Raw genomic sequence first — 19,089 nt, forward strand, 5'->3', positions numbered from 1 at the left:
AGGCTATGACTAAAGCAGAAAAAACACAGTCAGGTGACAAACATGAATCCTTGTATTGTTTTTTTTTTTTTATAACGTTGGGTTGTGTATCAAAAAGCATCAACACCTGTCGAAATGTTGACTCCTTGCGTGGGACCACAGGATATAAAAACTGAAAACGACTAATGTTTTACGGTGTAAGGGTGACCTCAAGTGGACTTGGATTATAATGACACATGTAGTCGGACTGAACAAATGTACTAATGTACTCCATTCTCGGGAAGACAATACATTTCTATCAACATATGTAGGTGGTGGACTGTTTAATTCTCATACAAAGCACATCTTTTTTTAAATGAACGCTTTGAAGAAGAATAGGATCTAAAAGAACAGAACAGAAGCATTCATTTACTTTCTCTCTAGTAGTACCTCTCTTTTGTACTCAGGCTTTGAGCGCTTCATATTTAAATCTGCTTTTATAGCTACACATGCCCATACACCCCACTATTTACAACTTTCTCAAAACATTCATAATTTTTCTCTTTCTATGAATCAAATCTACCTATAGATGTAAATCCTTAATTTTCCATTTCAGTCTTGAGTGTCTTCTACACCTTCACCATAGTATTATTCTACATGATGGCAACATGAACCTACACAATCTGCACAATGACACCTTGCCACATTGCAATTTGCACTATTTGTATCTTTTTTACTATTTGTATTTTTTGTACTATCTGTATTTTTAGATTGTAAATTATGGTTACTTTATATTTTATATTTTATTTTTATTCTAAATCCCCTTAGTATTAGCTAGACTTTGTTCCTTTTGTATAGGTAGACCACATATTTAAGTTTTAAGATTCCTATATGTTTAATGTATGCACCTTCCTGCCAAAGTAAATTACTTGTCTGTGCAAACTTTCATGGCGATTAAAACCCTTTCTGATTCTGATTCATAAGATCACTCTTAACATTTCGCCATTCATGGGAATGGCAGGTGCGCAAACGAACTCATTGCGGTAGAGGGCGTCAGTGACTTTTCAGTGACCGTTGGCGAGGGTGAGTGTTGGAGAGGTAGGAACGAGAAGAGCTGAGAAGAGGCAGACCCGAATAGTAGCCAGAAATCCACAACACGTTTGGAAGTCTAGTCACATTTTCTTAACGCTTTGGTCTGTATTCCTGCTAATTATCATCCCACTTGTGCCAGCCGGTTCGCAACTTTTTGCGCCCACCTGGCGCTTTTCAAACATTTTCTGCGGTCAAGAAGAATCTTGGTGACAGACTGTCGAGGTGATCATTAAATAACCGACTTCACCGCATTTTATCCATCACAGAGGAAAATTGCCGTCAGTTTGTGCCATGTGGTAACACATAAGGGTTGTGTGAAGCCAACCTTTGCAGGTAAGGCATCGTTTTTTTTTAAACTTTCAACAATAAAACGCAATCCTTATTTAGTTATCTTACAACTATTTCTCCTAATGCACGGTGATAACATATATCGACCAGGTGCAGTGTAGGCTACTATAAACCCTCAGTTAAATGATCTTGATGGATTGATTTATTGACTCAATTGAGTCCTCTTGAGTAGGCTACTGTCTAGAGTTCAGTCGCACAATTGTTTGTAAACGATGGGGCGAACATATACCGTTGCACTGTAAACTTGATCCGCTATGGAAGGTAGGCTAGTGTACCAACGGAGGTGAAGTGCCACACCTGCCCGCATTGGTTACCATACGACTCGATACTCCAAATGTATTGATACTACTGCCTCTTCCACTTAAGCAATGTGGCATACATTATGTGCAGTAGGCTACATCAGGTTTTCAAAAATATATAATTGTTGTTCAAATCATTGAATCAAAAGTGGAAAATCTTAAAATAAATCGGACTGCACATAGCCATTTGGTCTGGATGCCACGTTAAACTGATTATCGTGTGTAGAGCTTGAAATATTAGTGTTGATAATGAGCATTTTACCAGCGCTCGACGCTGCGGTCCTTTGTTTGGGTTACTGTCTTGGGAACGTCATTCCCTTGACATAAGAAGGGTGGTCTCTATTTTTAAAGCGGGGTTAAAGGAAGGTCTCCCCTGCTTATCATTGATTTTACATTCAATCTTAAAAACTAAAAGCTTCTTTGTTTCAGTCAAGCTGGCTTGAACGTTGGCATGAAGAATAATTGTTTATATCCTATGAATTTCAACGGAAATGAGAAAATAATATCTTACATCTCATTCAAAATGTTAACTGTTTTTGAGGGAGGGAACTGTTGAAACCCATTTCATACTATGTACCTGTGTTTTGGAGTCTGGAGCACCATGGTCATACAGTGCATGCACCCCTGCAGGTGACTTTGAATGCCAAAGACAACATTTACCTTTTTTTTTTATCTTTCTTTAATTTTCCTCTCAGGTGCATGGCACCACTCTTAGCAATGAAATGTCAAATGGTCTCTGGAACCCATGTCAGTAATACTCAATACGAACTAGTTTTGGTATCGCAAGTCACTATCATCTCTACTGAATTGCAGCCCCCTTCCTCATTTGCAACCATGCATCAGGCCCATGACTGTAAAGGCAGTGAGTGGTTAACAGTTTTAATAGGCAGGCCAGCTCATTATATCATATCTCTAGTGACCTGGCTCAGTAATTGGTGTTTTGAGCAGTTTAAGGTCCCTCAGGTAAAGGGGTAACACTGAAGCCATGTTATGCAACCATTTTAAATTCATCTCTGAGCTGTATCTCAACTGGATGTTTGTGGGTGGAATTTTGTTGACGTGGGTGTGGGGACATGTGTAGCTATTCGAGTGGGCAAAAAGTATCTTCATCTTTAAGTAAAGTGGTGTCTGCACCTTGGAAAACAAGACCATTTGTGCTGATGTGGGATTCCTTGAGACCTTTAAACCAAAGATTGTGTAATCGATTATCTGCTCCCAGAGTCGACCCATATTCTGTAATGGAGAACAGCAAAGGCAGTTGGAATGGTTAGATCTCCACATTTGTTGCCAGAAACTGAGCTATCAACACAGCTAGCGACACACAGCTGCATCTGACTGGTCATTATCAGCTGGGAACCCAAATGACCTTGTGAACGTTCTCTTTGGCCACCATCCCTGGGTTCAGCAAGAGAGGCCTATTTTGGGAGTTCCCAGCCTGGGTCTTCTCTGCTTTTGACAACATTTGCCAGAAGAACCTTCTCCCTGGTGAGCTCTAATATGTTGGCTAAGTAGGATGTTTACCATGAAGGCCAAATGATCTCCCTCCCTGGGTAAGATGATTTGTGTTGATTTTAAGTACCGGTGTGAAAGCGACCTTGATGGTTATTAGCTTGGTCCTGTGTTTCCAGATCTTCTAATTAGAGCACTGAAATATAGCTTAGTTTTTTGGGGGTTAGGTTTTCTCATCAGATATAATCTAAGTGTCAACTAGATGACAGCTCCACCTGTCTGCTTAGCTGAGGATGTTTGAGTGTGCTCTATAATGGTGTATTTATTTACTTGAACATCATGTCTAGCTTTTTGAACTCCCAATCCTGGGGTTGAGAGATCATGCTGGCTGGTTGTTTTTGAGGAATCAATTAAACATAGCTTTTCTGGGCTCAATTAACAGTGGAGCAGAGGAGCCCCAGGGTATTAGCTAGGGAGTAGCAGGGCTTAGTTGGAGTTTACTGATGGAACAGATGGTACCAGGAAGAGTTGTGTATGGTGTGGACAATGGCTCAACGCAATCTGGCTTTGGGGAGAAAAGTGTTCATGAGGACGGCATGGGCTATTTCTGAGAAATAAAGCAGGTTGAAGATGAGCTGAAACTTTTTTTATTTCTTCTCTCTCCTGGAATGCATTTTGGAATTACTAGCCTAGAACTGAAGTTAATGAAAAGCACGTGTTTTATTGAGTCAATCTAATGCAAGTCCAAGTAGACTCTCATATGCATAAAGATCTCCATCGGCACCATGTTTAATGACATAAAGCCGTGTTCAGACCTGTGCGCTGTAGTAGTGGTGATCTGGTGCAATACCCAATCATGGGACCAACAACGTCTCGTTAAGAAGATCAGCACGTCTATCAGTAGATTGTCCGGAGTCATGTTACTGTGGGAGACTGTGTCCACCACAGGGTCAATGACACGGCCAGAGTGACAGATGTCTAGCCCGCCCCCACAGCTTAAGGGCTCAAGTCACTTCATGATCAAGGATTCCCCCATTATTTGTATTATTCCTTTCTTGTGGTGATGTACAGTAAACTTTACATTTGATCAAAGTTGTGTAATGATTTGGAACCATTTCTGTAGCCGTCAGTCCAGCCTATGAACGCTGGTTTTCTGCTTGTCCACTGATCATGTGGTATTATGTGTCAAAGGTTCAAAAGGCTTAGTGCCAATACAATACTGCTGACTGCTTTGCAAGTAGACCACCAGTAATGCTTCTTTCACTCTGTGTATCCAGTCGTTTAATCTTGTGGTGTTTAAACAAGAACTTGTGTATTTGTGTATACCGTGTATTTGTTGGCGGGGCCTGTGGTTGGTCATGTGGGAGTTCTATTGGCTGTGTGTGTGTGGGGGGGGGGGGGGGGGGAGGGTTCAAAAGGTTTCCTCTTTTCCCTTATCACTTCAGAACTTACGGTCTTCATTGTCTTGCATTCCAAGGTACCACCGTGTGCCAGGTAGTGAGGGGTTTGCTGCACTGTCCTCCTTTTGTTCTTTGAATTCCTCTTCCTCTTGGCCATTGTCTGACTAGACCTGGGTTATAAGGGGAAGCTCAATGGTTCCTCAAATAGCCAAATGATATGTTTTGCAGAGATGTGGGCAGGTACTAAGTGGAGCTACATTTAGCCTACCTCTGGAAGATTTAATCAATGCTAATCCTTTAGCTTGTATCACAAAGGTCTGTAGTTGTTTGATTTCCCCTTGTTGGCTCGTTTTAAAGCCGGAAGACCTCAACCATTATATCATTAGCATCGGCAGTGCTAAATGAAAATTGAATCCCACTGCAAAAATAAAATGGATAGAATTGACTTGCCCAACTTTGTCTCTAAGGAATCTGTGCAGACTCTGTCCATAAGGACATTTAAATGGATTGCTTGCCAATCCTCCTTCGCTCACTCTTTTTTGTTGCTTCCTCCCGGGGCCCACAAGGTCCTCTGTCATTTCAGTAATCTATCGTTTCTCGTCCTAACTATCGAGGTAGTCTGGTTCTTCTGCTTGGCCCCATTGTCCTCAGTTCTCCATTATGGTCCTGTGATGTGTGTCATCATTCTGCTCCTCCTCAGATTGTAGAGTGCCTTGTTGGCACAGTGCTGTGGCCCATACTGTCCATACGACACTCTGATTATTGTAGAGAGAGCAGTGCAGTGCTGACTTACGTTCTCAAAATAGAAGGAAAGACAGGAAATTATCAGTGGGAAAATAATTAGGGAAATTTCTTAGGGGTGTTTGTAAGTTCCATTTCTTAGACAAACAGGAACTAAAGCATTTGGGAACAAGACATTAGCATCTAGCTAATGTTGACACAGAGCTGCTCTCGCTCGGCCTGGGTTAGGGGAGACTGCCAGTGGTAACACACTGGTTCTTTTATGCTTTCGTCCTTCAGGCGGTGCCCTGCTTTTGTCCTCTGGGCCACTGTGCCAGGCCTCCAGCCATGCCAGCCTTCCAGGGGGTAGGGAGGGAGGGAGCAGGTACTCTGTAGCCCTTAACCGATCCTGGATGAAGTATCTCGGTCATTACACTGACTAGTTCCTTTGAGAGGCTTTGAGATGTAGCAGGTCCGATAGCAAAGGCTTGGAAGTGAAGTGCGTGGCTTCCAATAGTGTGGACACGCATGTCTACGGCTGATCTAAGTGGGTGTCTCGTCAACTCGTTCCGATTCTAGAGGGGCATCGCCGTCCCATGGAGATGTAGCTGCCGGCCGGGTTAGCGTATCTGTGTTTGGAGCCACTCCCAGAGTGTTTTGGGCTGGGATTGGCAACACGAGGCTGTCCTAGGGCTGTCTTGTGCAAGTAAGTGTGAGGATCAAAACATTGCAGGTCAATGCATGCATGAACAGCTGAACTCCCTTCCCCACAATGTTTCCTGTTTCTACCTGAACCGTGACTATCAAAGATTAAACATCCCTGTAGACGGCAATTGGACACCAAAGCGGGAGGCTCTTTCTACAAGTGACGGAAAAATTAAATGTCACCTGAGCTCTTGGAGAAGGGGAAAGTATTAGCTTTTTGCCATGTGAGCATGAGGGGAAACCATAGGAGGTTGTTTGATTTGGGGCACGGGTGCTGGAGGAACAGGGCCTAAATGTCAAGGGCCATTGTCTTCATCCTTGCTGAGAGAAGACCTCTGGGGTGCCCGCTCTCCCAAAGGCTTATGGGAGCAGACAGGGCCATCGTGTGAGGCAGCTAGCTAGTGAACCATAAAGAGCTGAGGTCTAAACTGGAATGACGGCCATTGGTGCAGACTCACTCACTGTACAGAAACTGGAAGGGGTGTTGGTCAGTCATGGAAGTGTTTTTGAGGGAGAACTAAAAACATGGCAATTTCTTGTGTTCAGGAAATAATTACTTTATGAATGTGAGTGAAGGTGAAATCAGGTCCCGCTGGTACCAGAGCTGTGTGTGTGTCATCCAGCTGGTACCAGAACCAGCTGTGAGGCATCCCGCTGGTACCACAACCAGGTGTGTGTGTTTGTGTGTGAGAGAGACATCCTGCTGGTACCAGAGCCTGAGGCGCAAGGCTTCCTGCTGGGCTTGTCTGCCGAGCAGGCTGGCATAACTGACTGACTGCGTGCTATTATCCACAGCTGAAGGCTTGACGTCGAGACGATGGCATACTTAGTCGTTTGTACTGGTGTGTGTCTCCCATTTTTATCAAACACCTGTCTGTATTTGGCTGGCAGACGGGGTGTGAAAGGGAAAACAGCACGCTTGCCTCGTCACAGCATATTTAGTGCAGTCATGCCACCAAAATAAAAGTTTTCATTCTAACATTCCCACTAAGTAGGAGTTTGGTTGAATGCACGGGCGAAGGCTGCAACACATCACTAAATTGTGGCGTACCACAATTGGCCCATCTTAAATTCCTTATGCGTCGTACAGGGCTGAATTGTCAAAACAAGTAGTGGCTCGTTTCTTTTTTCGTCCTCTGCCATTTTCTTTAACCACCATGAGACGGTTAAAAGCTCACACTTTATCTCGGGATCACGGCACCACCTAGAGTAATGATTCATTATCAAGCTCGCGGTCTTAAAAGCTAATGTTGTAAAGTGCTCCCCATCTATCTCTAGGCTACCATTTGCAAACACGACAAAGTAAGAAAGTGGACTGGCAAGATGTTGTCCAATGTCGACCGTGGCCATGGCTGTTTACTGGTCTTTTAAGAGCATAATGTGCTTCCCTTTTTCAACTCAAGCCTGCGCATCAATCTCAAGTTCCCCAGGGTTACGGGGTCAGCAGCTTCTCGTTCCACCTTCGAGACATGAATGTTTAATAAGTCTTCTGTTCCTCCCCTTTTGTCTGTCCCTTCAGCAGGTGTGTTTAGGTGCTATCCGCTCAGCTGTGTTGAGGACGTGCTACCTGCTCAGGTGGGTCCCCCTCCCTGTCACCATCTCTGGCCTTTTGAGTCCTCCCTTCCCTGCCAAGGAACCTCATAGCAGGCCTGTTGTATTCCCTCGGAATATAAAGTACTTTACAGTAGAGCTCAGTGTGTGGGAGCAACCCTGCTTGATTGAGAACTTTCCTTTCTGAAGCGCAATTTCACAGCCGACTGCAGAGAACGAACGACGTGCCCATGAATAATCTTTTGACTGGACGAAATTGACATTTGGACCTTGATAGTAGCCAACCACTATGCCTTTCATGGACTGTATGTGCTAGCACCGTACCAGCACAGTGTGTATGTGTGGGAGGCTCTTTGATGGAAGTCGAGTTCTGTCCTTGGATGGAATGACCGTCCAGCCTCAGTAGTTCCAGTTAATAGACCAAACCTAATGCCAGAAACCGAGCTTGCTCGACCACTGGCCATGGATTCTCTGATTTATTGCGAGGGAAGACGGACTCTACCCTATCAGGTGGTGTGTGTGTCAGTAGAGGATCAGTACTGGCTGAAGTCGTTTGTCACTTAAGAACAAGTCTTTCCTAGAATCCCCAGTGTAGAAAAACCACCCTCAAAGGTCAAAAGGATCGGTCTTTTACGTTTATACCCCCGCATCTGATTGTAACCTCAAAGGCACTCCTTTAATCTTAACAATAACCTTGAGATTGTTGTGGTATTCATTAAGACCAGGTTTACTTTAGATTAAGGATGTTATCAGACTATGCCATTTAACAGTTTCACTGTGCCTCTTGGTCAAAAACAAAATCCCAGATTAAGGTATGCGACCTGCTGTTTCTTTTTAGAATTAATTAAAGGTTAGTGGGATTACCGCTAATATATTATGTTTTAATAAAGATGGTTTTAAAAGCTCAAAACTGCTGCCGCCAAGAAATTCTAAAGTACTATGTGGGGCACAGTATTTGTGTGTATGTACTGTGTATATATAAACTTCAATTTCAGTATTACAGGACATTGCTTCTCAGTTCCCATCAGCTTGAAAACTGTAATTTGATTAGGGTCATTCTGCCCATATCATTGTGTCACATTCTGAAGGTTATGAAATCCAAGGTGTGTCTCTGTGCGTGTTTGCAGAACAAACGTACACCTCCTTGAGAAATGGTACATTATTTAAATAAACAAATAACTTTAATACGCTGTCAGTGGGCCTTAAGACATTTGACATGATCAGTCTCTGGATAAACTTTACTTTTATAATTTATTAATTTATTGCAAAACCAAGCTGGTTGAGCTCTAAGCCATATGCCGTGCTGGCGTCAGATCAGTCAGGAGCTTACTGTTCTTCACCTTTCCTAACTGTGCCATACTAGTAAGGCCAGAAAATAATAAGTGTATTACTTTCCATTGCACCCTGTGTTCAAGGTGTTACATATCTGTCGTCTTTAAGAGGATTTAAACCCCAGGATTATGGTGTTGTTGACTTGTGCCTTAAAGGACTTGTGTCACCGTCGGCTCAGTAGAAGACATAATTGGCTAAAAGTTGATGTCAAAGTTGTATCTTTCCTAATGACATACCAGTTCTGTAGAACTGGACCTATCTACCTGCTGTCTAACCACACGAGGCAGGATTTGTGTCTAACAGCATCTGGATGGGGTTTAGACAGGTTCCACTTCACCAAGCTCAAGATAGCCAGCCTCCTCCAGTCTGCCATCCGCTGCTGTCACTGGGGCCAGACGATCTGTGTGCTCAGTCTTCATCCTCATCTCCCATGCACTGACCTGATACATCACATAGATACAGTTTTAGTCTGGTGCAACTTCTTCTCAACTTCTTTGGTTGGTACCAAGGCAAGGACACAAATGCTGAAAATATACTTGTTTTCACATTGGGCATTATCTTGTGTTTGTAGGTGAAGGTAATCTACTGAAAGAGAAGTTGAACTATAACCCACTTTGACCTGTGGTGATGCAATAAACACTAAAACCGAGCTTTTTCTCTACCCTTTTAAAGCTTCTCTAAGTGTGAAATCCTGCTCTCCACCATTGAAAAGGTATTTTCGAGGACAAGATCTGACATTCCATGGTCAAGAAACACCTGAAGTTTCACTACCTCGCAGTTATGTGTCAGCAGTCTTTCTGGAACCGGCATTTGTCCATACCTCCTCCGTCCTCCATTTTAACTCAAGCTAACCCCTTGGACTAATTCTTTGAACACGGGGCCTTTATTTATTTATTATTTAGGGGGGGACAAGACCTCTTCTCTTTCTTGATGAAACAGTCTAAATCAAACAGAGGGCTCAGGGGCGACAGCCATCTTTTGTTTTCGGCAGGGTTACCACGGCAACGGGCCTAAGAAGCTTGGAAGTAGGGGTTGAATTTTTTAGGGGCAGTTCTTTATCTAACTCGAGCCCCTAATGTCACTGCTAATGCACTGAAACATTCATAAGAATGTTTCAGTCCACCCCCCCCCCATCCCCACCCCCACCCCCTACTGCTACTTGTTCACTTCTAATAAGTCATTAATTAGGGGCTTAAGTGCACCGGTGTAGCACAAAAACGATGGCAAATCCAGAGCGCACCTCCCACGAAGGCCCATGTGGGTGGAGCTACCCCCGGTCACAAGGCTGAGGAGAGGAGACCTGGACGGTCTAAGAGAGAGAGAGAGGGAGAGAGAGAGGGAGTGTTTATCTATGTTACAGTGTGACTCCCCTCCACTGAGTGTGAAGTCTTTGGGAAACACAGGAAGATCTTGAATGCCTCCTTCGTGGTATTTGAGCCGAGCTTGTGCTTTGTTTCTCCTCTCGTAAAGGGTTATGGTCACTGCTTGTTTGGGAATCCATTTGTGCTGTGGACCTATATTAAGGTAGGTAGGCTCTACGTACCACTCTTTGGTGTACTTAACCTTGTGCTCCACAGTTGCTTGTGTAGCAGAGTGACTTGTTGTATTTGGGCAGCGGAGGAGCTTGAAGGATTCCTTCAAGAGTCGAGCTTTGCTCGTTGAACCCTTTCACCTTTGAAATCTTTAGCGATGGAAAATCCAACTTTGTTCAGGCTGTTAGCATTACCACTGGCCTGATTGTGTAATCATGTCAGTATGGTTAAACATCAAGCTTGTGATTGTTTTATCAGAGCATGATGACTTATCGAAACGCTCATGGCTAGTCTTGCACGTCATTCAGAGCCATGCAGTGACTCCTGTGGCAGATGTGTAGAACAGGTGTCCAGGCTTGGCTCAGTGTGTGGTCGGAGAACCGGATTCTGGTTCTTTCCACGGCCAAGTCAGCTGTGGGAAAATGGGTCGGGCTCTGGTTTCGTAGCTCAGCAGATGGATAACCTTGACCCCAACCAGATGACCACGTTCTCCAGGGTCGGGTCTTGGAACATGTCTATGAGTGTACTGGGCGACCAGTACACTCATAGACATGTTCCAAGACTCCAAGAAGGCTTCCAGACCTGAATACAGTAAGAACATTTAGAAACATCTGATCAGATCTTTCAATGACATGTTCATGAATATAAACACCTGATTTTAGTACAGCAGTGCATGCAAACTTTCAATTCAATTCAACATATTTATTTGTCATTGTCATAAAAAACAACAAAATTCTGTTTAGAGCATTCAAACACTGCATAGTTTGACATAAAAAGGGCAATACAAAGTGCAATATCCTCCCTCATCCTATATTTCCCGACACAGTTGTTCAATGCTAGCCCGATCCACATCTGAAACTTTGATTGATTGATGCAGCACAAAACACAATCAACATGTGCTTCCCCTCTTCATTATCTTCCTCTCCGTTTCAGCGGTCTTGACGGCAGTGTTTTTTCTTCGTAGACCTCGAACTTTGAGACGGTGAGGTACTCCTTATTGCATTCCTAATGGTTAAGGCAGTAGAGAAGGTGGTGCATATTTGTACAGCAGGAAGAGGGATATCCCTTGTTTCCTTTCATTTACGAAAGGGTTTCACCCCTGTCCTTTGTCAACCACTTTACAGTGTGATCTGATTACAAATGGACTCTTTTCAGGGCAAACTTTCACGCTTCTGCTCAGTAACTGAGAGAGGACAAGCAGTGAATTTTAAACCGTCTCAAACACACACCCCTCTGTCAGCACCGCAGGGATCTAATGTTCGTGAAAGTGTGTATTTTTAGGCCTGTGAGTGTGGCAACTTTCCAAGATGGCCGAGTTTCAGAGGCGTAAAGCTCCCACAAAATGGTCCCGTCTTGGTAATACAAAAAGGTCATAAGAGAGAGGAAGTGATTTTTTAAAGGCAACTTCTCAACACCCATGTCAACAAATTTTGCTTAGTCGGTCACAAACGTCTACACGGTTGAATGACTCAAACCATTTTGAAGACCAGCCACAGAAGAGTGGAATCATTGCTTCAAGGAGCCAGGAGTCTTAAAAAATATCTTCACTGCAACCAGGGAGCACTGATCTGAATGTTTGGTCTGTATCGGCTCTTAAAGAACTGAGTCTTCCTGCAATCCAAGCATCTAACCTAGATTAGAGTAGCCTAAATGTGGCCCTGGCTAAATCCATAAGAAGAGGCTTCACCGCTCGAGACACTGCGAGGCAATGAATAACTGTCAGCTTGTTGGGCGGTGTACTAGCACAAAACGCTATCTCACTCTCCTAAGCATGACTCTTGTATTGATTCATTCATCTGCCTATGGCAATGCGTGTGTGGGGAGAAATTCCAATTTCTAGATAGACGAGGGCAAAAGCCACCCTGTACATTAGCATTAGCAACTCGCTACGGTATGATTTTCCTTTTAGCGAGATTGCCTAGATGAACAGGCTTCGCTGGACCGAACGCTAAATAATGAGTTTCTCATTGCAAAGGTGCCAGATTGGCACTCTTGGTGCCCCATTAGCGTCCACAGTGAAACTGCAGTTCCATTAAGGGTGTTACATATTTTGTCTGGTGTTTTTTTTTTTTATCAGTAGGTCTAGGATTGCTCATTTGGCTATCAGCTGGGCTGTGTGTAGCAGTCTGACACAGGTTACCATGGACACCTTTGAGTCGTGGACCATTGGTAATTAAAAATCTATTCAAGAATTTCCTGGACTTGGTTGCCTGGTATATAGTGTGTTGAATGAAGTACTGTGAATATACTGACTTATTTGAACGGTATTGGCTCAAAGTTCTTTAGAACCCTATCTGAAGCTGTTCCAACTCAGACAACAGTCAGTGTAATGCTCACACTTCTTGTGAACAGGTGCTTATGATGGATAAGGTGACTCCCTCATCTAACGGCCTCGCCTTTTGAATGCAGACTCTATGGGTCTAATTATAGCCTCGTGGAACAATATAAAAAGAGAAAGTTGGCGAGGTGACCATTCGTCCGCGGAAGGAAACCACGTTGGACTTCCTTCCTGGAGCTTACTGTCGCCATTGGCAACTCCAAACACTGACAGAAGGAGGGATGATATGATTATGGGGTAGATTAAGGCAGAGGGGATTAGCAAAGTGAGATAACATCTGGACTGTCAGCATATTGTTCACTTTGGAGATGGATGTGAGGGGTTGCAGCTTAGTCAAGAAGGCACATGGCGCGTGATTGATGTTGCCCCCCCCCCCCCCCCCCTTTCCTCAGAGACAGGAACAATGCTATTTTTGGTATGCCCAGATGAGATGTGTCAATCACAACCATCCGGGACGACTTCTTGTTTATCAGCAATGACTTATCTATGAAATCCATTGTGGTGAGGATCCTCACACAGTCATTGAAGCATGAGGTATTTTAAAATTAGGACTATAGTTTATAAAAATGAATAGTGGTAATGATTATCTGCAAATCGTCTGACTACTCAATTTTAGGATTATGACTGTCACGGGATGTTGATCTAAGGGTAGCGTATTTTCGAGGTGTTGTGTACTTCGTCAGATTGTGTCATCTGGCCGTAAAGCTCAGAGAGGCAGGTGTACGCCAGTGTCCATAGGCGTTGGCACAATACTGGGACTTAACGGTGACAGATACTTGGGTTGGGCTCTAACTCACCCTTGGGGTAATGTGGCTGTGCTCAAATCAGCTCCCAGAAACCGCACCAATATTGTCCCTAACATTACTTTTCCACGATAAGAGCTGTAAATCTTTAGTACCATAAAATTGGATCTCCTCTTCATAGTTGACAGTGGGGTGTTTTTTATACAAGTTAGCAACACGTACAATGTTATTTCACAGGATAACTATATCTTTTCATAATGGTCCCAAGGTTGTTCTAACTGTTGGGTGTGTACGGCTGAGTCTGAATGTTCTGTATGTCCTGCATCACGGGCATATCAGCTGTTTTATAGGTGTCCTTGTGCGTTGCTGTGCTCCAGGCCAGAGTGTGTTCAGGGCACACCCCAATCACCAGCTCATGTCATCTCCCAGCATCCTTTGTTCTGGGAGGAGGATGATGAAGGGGATTATGGCCTGTGTGCTTGTCCGTGCGCGCGCGTGTGTGTGTGTGTGTGGGGGGGGGGACGGACGATGCAATCTTCTTACAAATCCTCTTTACTTTCCATCAGTGGGACAGTGAAGGAGGAGGAGAGAGGTGTGTTTCTCCTGTGCGCTGTTACTGCTGTTAAAGGAATATCCAAGCTCAGCCAATTAGCAAGCAGAAAAGAGGAACAAAGACAATAGACCCTGATATTCGAAGGAACTAACGATGATGTAAGACACCAAAGCAGGTATGGACGTGTACTTGTTGCGGAGTTCCTAGCTGTAGATTTGTTTAACGGTTACCTGGGATTATTTTCTTATGTAAAGCTTCACGCTGGGAGCTGATGTCATGTTTCGCTGAGATTATCTTTCCTTATATTCCATTTTTTTGTATTTCAGTTCCACTTTTGTACCAATTTAATCCGGTTTGTTACTTAATCCCAAAGTTTCACATTCACGGTATTTGGCCTAGCCGTTGACTAGACAACAGTGACCCTCTCAACCAGCTCATACCATGTAAATTGCATTAGTCACATTCCACCTCCAAGCTCTGAAGTGCTTAGGAGAGTTGATCTAAACCCCCTCCTACATGTTCAACATGGTGCTTGCTTCCACAACAAGTCCTAGGGCACAATGCAGGCTTTGCCTGGGAGAATAGTGGTCCATCACACATGGATACAGCCTGGCATTAGGAACAGTGTTCATATGGACTCCTGTGTAATCCTGCTTGAGCTCTGGAATATCGTTGACTTGACAAGCGGAACCAACTCCCTCGGTACGGATGTCGATAGATAAGAGTGGGTTGGGTTTAAATCTCTCAAGGAAGGATAAGGCTTACGCTGTTGAGAAAAAGGTATTACAATCGACTGTCAGAAGAGATTTCCACTTTGGTAAGTCATTCATTAATGGCATTGATTGGAAAATGATTTACTATAGGAGACAGGAAACTTTATTCATTGTAGATGATTGAGCAACAGAAATTTCTCATTTTTTCCGCAATAGATTTGCGTTCCATTGTGTTCTTCAATAAGCCAACAAACTTCTGCAAAATGACGGCGCTGACAGACTGTGTTTTGAGTCATTCAGAGCCAAAGCCCCGGGAGACTGATTAACCTAGCACGTCAATCACAATCAGGACATGCCGCGAGGAAACTCAATCACAATGTTTGCATTGCACTAAAGATGACATCATCCGGTCATTGCCTTACCTCTCCACACCTCTCCTTATCTCAAACCTCCACTGACGACACGTGTGATATGGGAAACCCCTCCTCCCACACACGCACGCACGCGCGCGCACACACACAGTCGCACACTCGACAACGCCCAGCAGTTGCGGTGTAGGTTCGATTACAGGGACTCGGTCGCCGTGGGAGACGGTCAGAGAGGTTTTTCCGAGCCGGAGCATCAGTTGTGACGGCTCTGCTGGATCGTTGATGAGGGCCGCATGAAGGCAGCGTGGCGGCCGATTGATATCGGGCAATGGGTCTATTCACTGCCGCGGGGCTGCTCGCCGTTGCCATGGAGATGGAAGCACAATGCCTCTCGGCGCGTCCGTGGCCGTCACCTGCTTGCGGTTTTTGTGACACATCTGTCCGACATCCTTTCCTGGTTTGTCTTCACATAAACGCGCACGTACACACGTTTACATTGCATTTACATTACATTTATGCATTTAGCAGACGCTTTTATCCAAAAGCGTCTGCTAAATACACACACACACAAAAGACGAGCACAAACAACCCTACGGTTTCCTTTCTTCCTTCCTTCCCCCCACACACATACAACCACACACACACACACACGTGTGTCAGTAATGGATGAGGGGTCCTCTCCCAGGCTCATGTCTCAAGGCTGGAGAGTGTGAAAACAAAGTGGACTTTGTGGGCTTGTCTATCCACCCACAGCCCACTCCTCGGCGGACAGTGATAAGAAGCCATGTGTTGTTCATCAGACATCTAGGGTGGGTGTCCAGGATACTTAGACCTCCACCCCCCCCCCCCCCCCCGTTACGACAAAGCCTCTAAACATCTGTTTTGACCTTGACAACAGGACGATGTCGACAATCGCGCCCTTTCAAGAACCCCGCTTATCTGCTCGTGTCCTTCTCCTCTCGACACCCTCAACATCAGTCGGCTGCTTATCGCACACAGGGAGTGGAGAAAGACCCCCCCCCCCCCCCCACCGCCACACACACACCTCTCCCCTCGCTCGCTTCCCATTCGGCGAGAAGACCCTCCAGTGACCCTCCAGTCTGGTTCCCTCCCGCTCCCCATCCCTGGAAAGGCGTGATAACCGGATGCTAGGTGACAGACGGACAGAGCGCTGGCCCCGCAGGGAGGTGGACGATGAGACAGAGGAGGTAACGCTGACCGGGTACAGCGAGAGCAAAGCTAGGTGGGGACGGGCTGGGAGGATTGCCCGGTGGTGCCGGTGGATGGGAGACACGGCTGGATTTGCATGAGTTCTCCAGAGTCTAGTCACAGGTGCACTCATGCAAAGGACAGTTTGGTAGTAAAGATATGTCCTGCTCGATAAGCAGGGTGTTTGATAACTCTAATGGGCCAATACCAATCTGCTTTTGGATGTCGGCGTGTAGGCCTAGATGTGAACCTACTGTGGTTGTATCGAAGTAATGCTTGGACTAGAGGCAGTGTTTGATGTAGCTAGAGGCAGTGTTTGATGGATCTAGAGGCCGTTTGAGGACTGCTCCCGCTGTGAAGGTGACAGACTGGGGCAAGCAGAGGCCAGCCAGCATGTTGGTCTGCCCGCTGCGCGTGTCTGTGAGTGTGTGACCCACCTAGTGATGACACCGCAGGTTGTTCATCAATCATTCATATGGGGGTATCAGTAAGTCAGGTGTGTGTGTGTGTGTGTGAGAGTGCTCCCTGTCGTCTCCATGCTCTCTCATTTCCTGTTTGGCTCCATGGTGACTGTAGTGAAGACCCAGGACTGCTTCCGTTTTAAGAAACCAGTAAGAACAACAAAGCTTTGAAGCCAGGACATGAAACCACCTTGAAGTACTGTGTCAACTCACAGAACCACCTCAGACCACAGCAGATCAAATATCTGTTATAAACACAATACCACCCCCCCCCCCCCCCCCTCTCTCCCCAGATACCATTTGAAATACCATTTTGTATTTGTCTACAAGTGGTGGCCTACTACCGCAGGGGTGACATTTTCATCGGCGCCTTGGTTTGAGTTTTCCTCATTTGCATATGCTCCGGCCACTCTTGTTTGCATGTGTTGCGCAACGATGGAGACGGCTTATTGGTTAACAGAGACCGTTTCCGGCGGCCGGATCGATAATCACACCGACTGTACTGCCGGCAATTCCATCGTTATGTCCTCTTACTTGACATACTGAAGTGGCTCGTCTTTGCCCGTGTTGGGGGAGCAGCATCGGTACCTTTTGATGCCCTCGCGGTCAGCAGGTATTTTCATCCCTATGGAAACACCCCTCTAGAACACTCTGTCTCTCGCATGCACAGACACACACTTGGCCAGACTTCAGATGGACGCTGGCCAGCTCTGCTCGGCCATAGAATGGGCCCTCCCGTTAAGTGTGTGTGTGTGTGTGTGTGTGTGTGTGAACACCTCAAGCCCCAACCCCCCTGCCTCCCCCCCCCGACAGCGCCATTCTTCTACCACAGAGTTACTAGGTGAGGGAGATTCACAAACTCAAATCAGTCAATCATTAAATCAATTGGATGATTTACTTGGAACGGACGGTTCCAGGTCTGTATGACAGTATTGTGTTGAATTAGGCCCTACCTCTGTTCTCCTGATGAGGTACTGCACCAGGATGCAGAAAGCAAACATCCAGGCACCTCCAACCTAAACCGGAGAGGACATGGTTAATCACCTTAAAGGCGTTTGGGATTGTGTTGTTTGTTTCGAATTCACCCGGCACTCCCATCGGACCAGGTGAAAGCAACTGCTAATGGGACCTGGGCCACCCTGGGGTTAGCGGCTAATTTTAGCCCTGGCTTGGAGCCCTGGGCCGACTGACACCACACAGCAAATTGTTTCTCCCTCCCAGGTGGTGAGTTGTGTGGCCTTTGTGGTCTTTGTGACCAGCGACAGCGCTCCGAGACCGTTTTCAAACAGGCTTGCGCACTCCTTTATACCCTGCACATGAAATCCCACACGAAGCTGATTGATGAAGGCCTCAAGGTGCTGCCCTCCATCTCCAACTTCAAAAGACAAACTAAAAAATCATTTCTTATCAACCTATACCTGATATTAAAAAATCTCTACTGGGATGTATGTGTATGATTGAATGTATGTAATGTTATGTATGTACTTGTGCGCCTTTTGCGTGCATCTACTTATCGTCATCTGTGGTAATTGTGTATCCTATAGTCAGTACCACTACCCTTTCATGAATCATCGGCCCCCACCTATAAGATTTCCTAGCTTCTTTGGGGGACCCTTTCACTCTACCCAATTGGTCTTGTACCCCAACTGTATTATTGTAATATTTGAAGTGGTATTGTAAATAAATAAATAAAAAACTTGAAGAGATATCTGAAAATAAAGTCAAACAACTGCTTTGACCCCCCCCCCCCGCCTACCACCAAAACGGTCAAATAAGTCATTTAGAAGATGTATCCTGGTTTTTATTCTCAGATACCGGCCCATGAATGAGATGAATTCAGTTTAGCGTTGTGTCTCTGACGTGGATGGGCACACATCTTCCCAGGCCTTTTATGTAAGACGTTATCTCAGCTGCTTGTGTTTTCTTTTGTTGGGGATGACAGCCGCTGGTTGGGGATGAAGATTGCCCAGCGCCCACGTGCTTCCTGTGCTGTCTGACATCCCCCACCCCCTCAGACTGGACACTAAGCTGCTTTCTGCAGCCTCTGCTAGCAGGCCGCCGTAGCGGCTGGGCCAGCCAAGCAGCCTGCTGAGGACAGGAGAGAAAAAGAGGATGTGTGGGGGCGTTTTCTTGGGGAGAGACTGTACATGAGGGCGTTCACGCCAACGCTCACTGCTTGTAATTCTCATCACTGTCTGAGTTGGCCACCGTGCCAGGGGGAACGGCTGGAAACCTTTTCCCCACAATTCCTGGGAAAAGGGGTCTAGGGATCCGCGTGCGTTTTCGAAAAGGAGTGGAAACCGGAGGTAGAAAGCTAT

The 19,089-nt window shown here is 45.4% G+C and overlaps 1 protein-coding gene across 1 annotated transcript in view; it reads left to right on the forward strand.

Moving 5' to 3' along the window:
• The first annotated feature begins 1,254 nt into the window (after window positions 1–1,254).
• eps8a (EGFR pathway substrate 8a, signaling adaptor) overlaps window positions 1,255–19,089 on the forward strand; it is a 38,057-nt gene continuing 20,222 nt past the window's right edge. Inside the window, 1 exon segment of the mRNA XM_067254340.1 lies at window positions 1,255–1,383. The gene's annotated coding sequence lies outside the window, so the exon portion shown is untranslated.

This window comes from Osmerus mordax, chromosome 17, assembly GCF_038355195.1.
Source record: "Osmerus mordax isolate fOsmMor3 chromosome 17, fOsmMor3.pri, whole genome shotgun sequence".
Lineage (NCBI taxonomy): Eukaryota > Metazoa > Chordata > Actinopteri > Osmeriformes > Osmeridae > Osmerus > Osmerus mordax.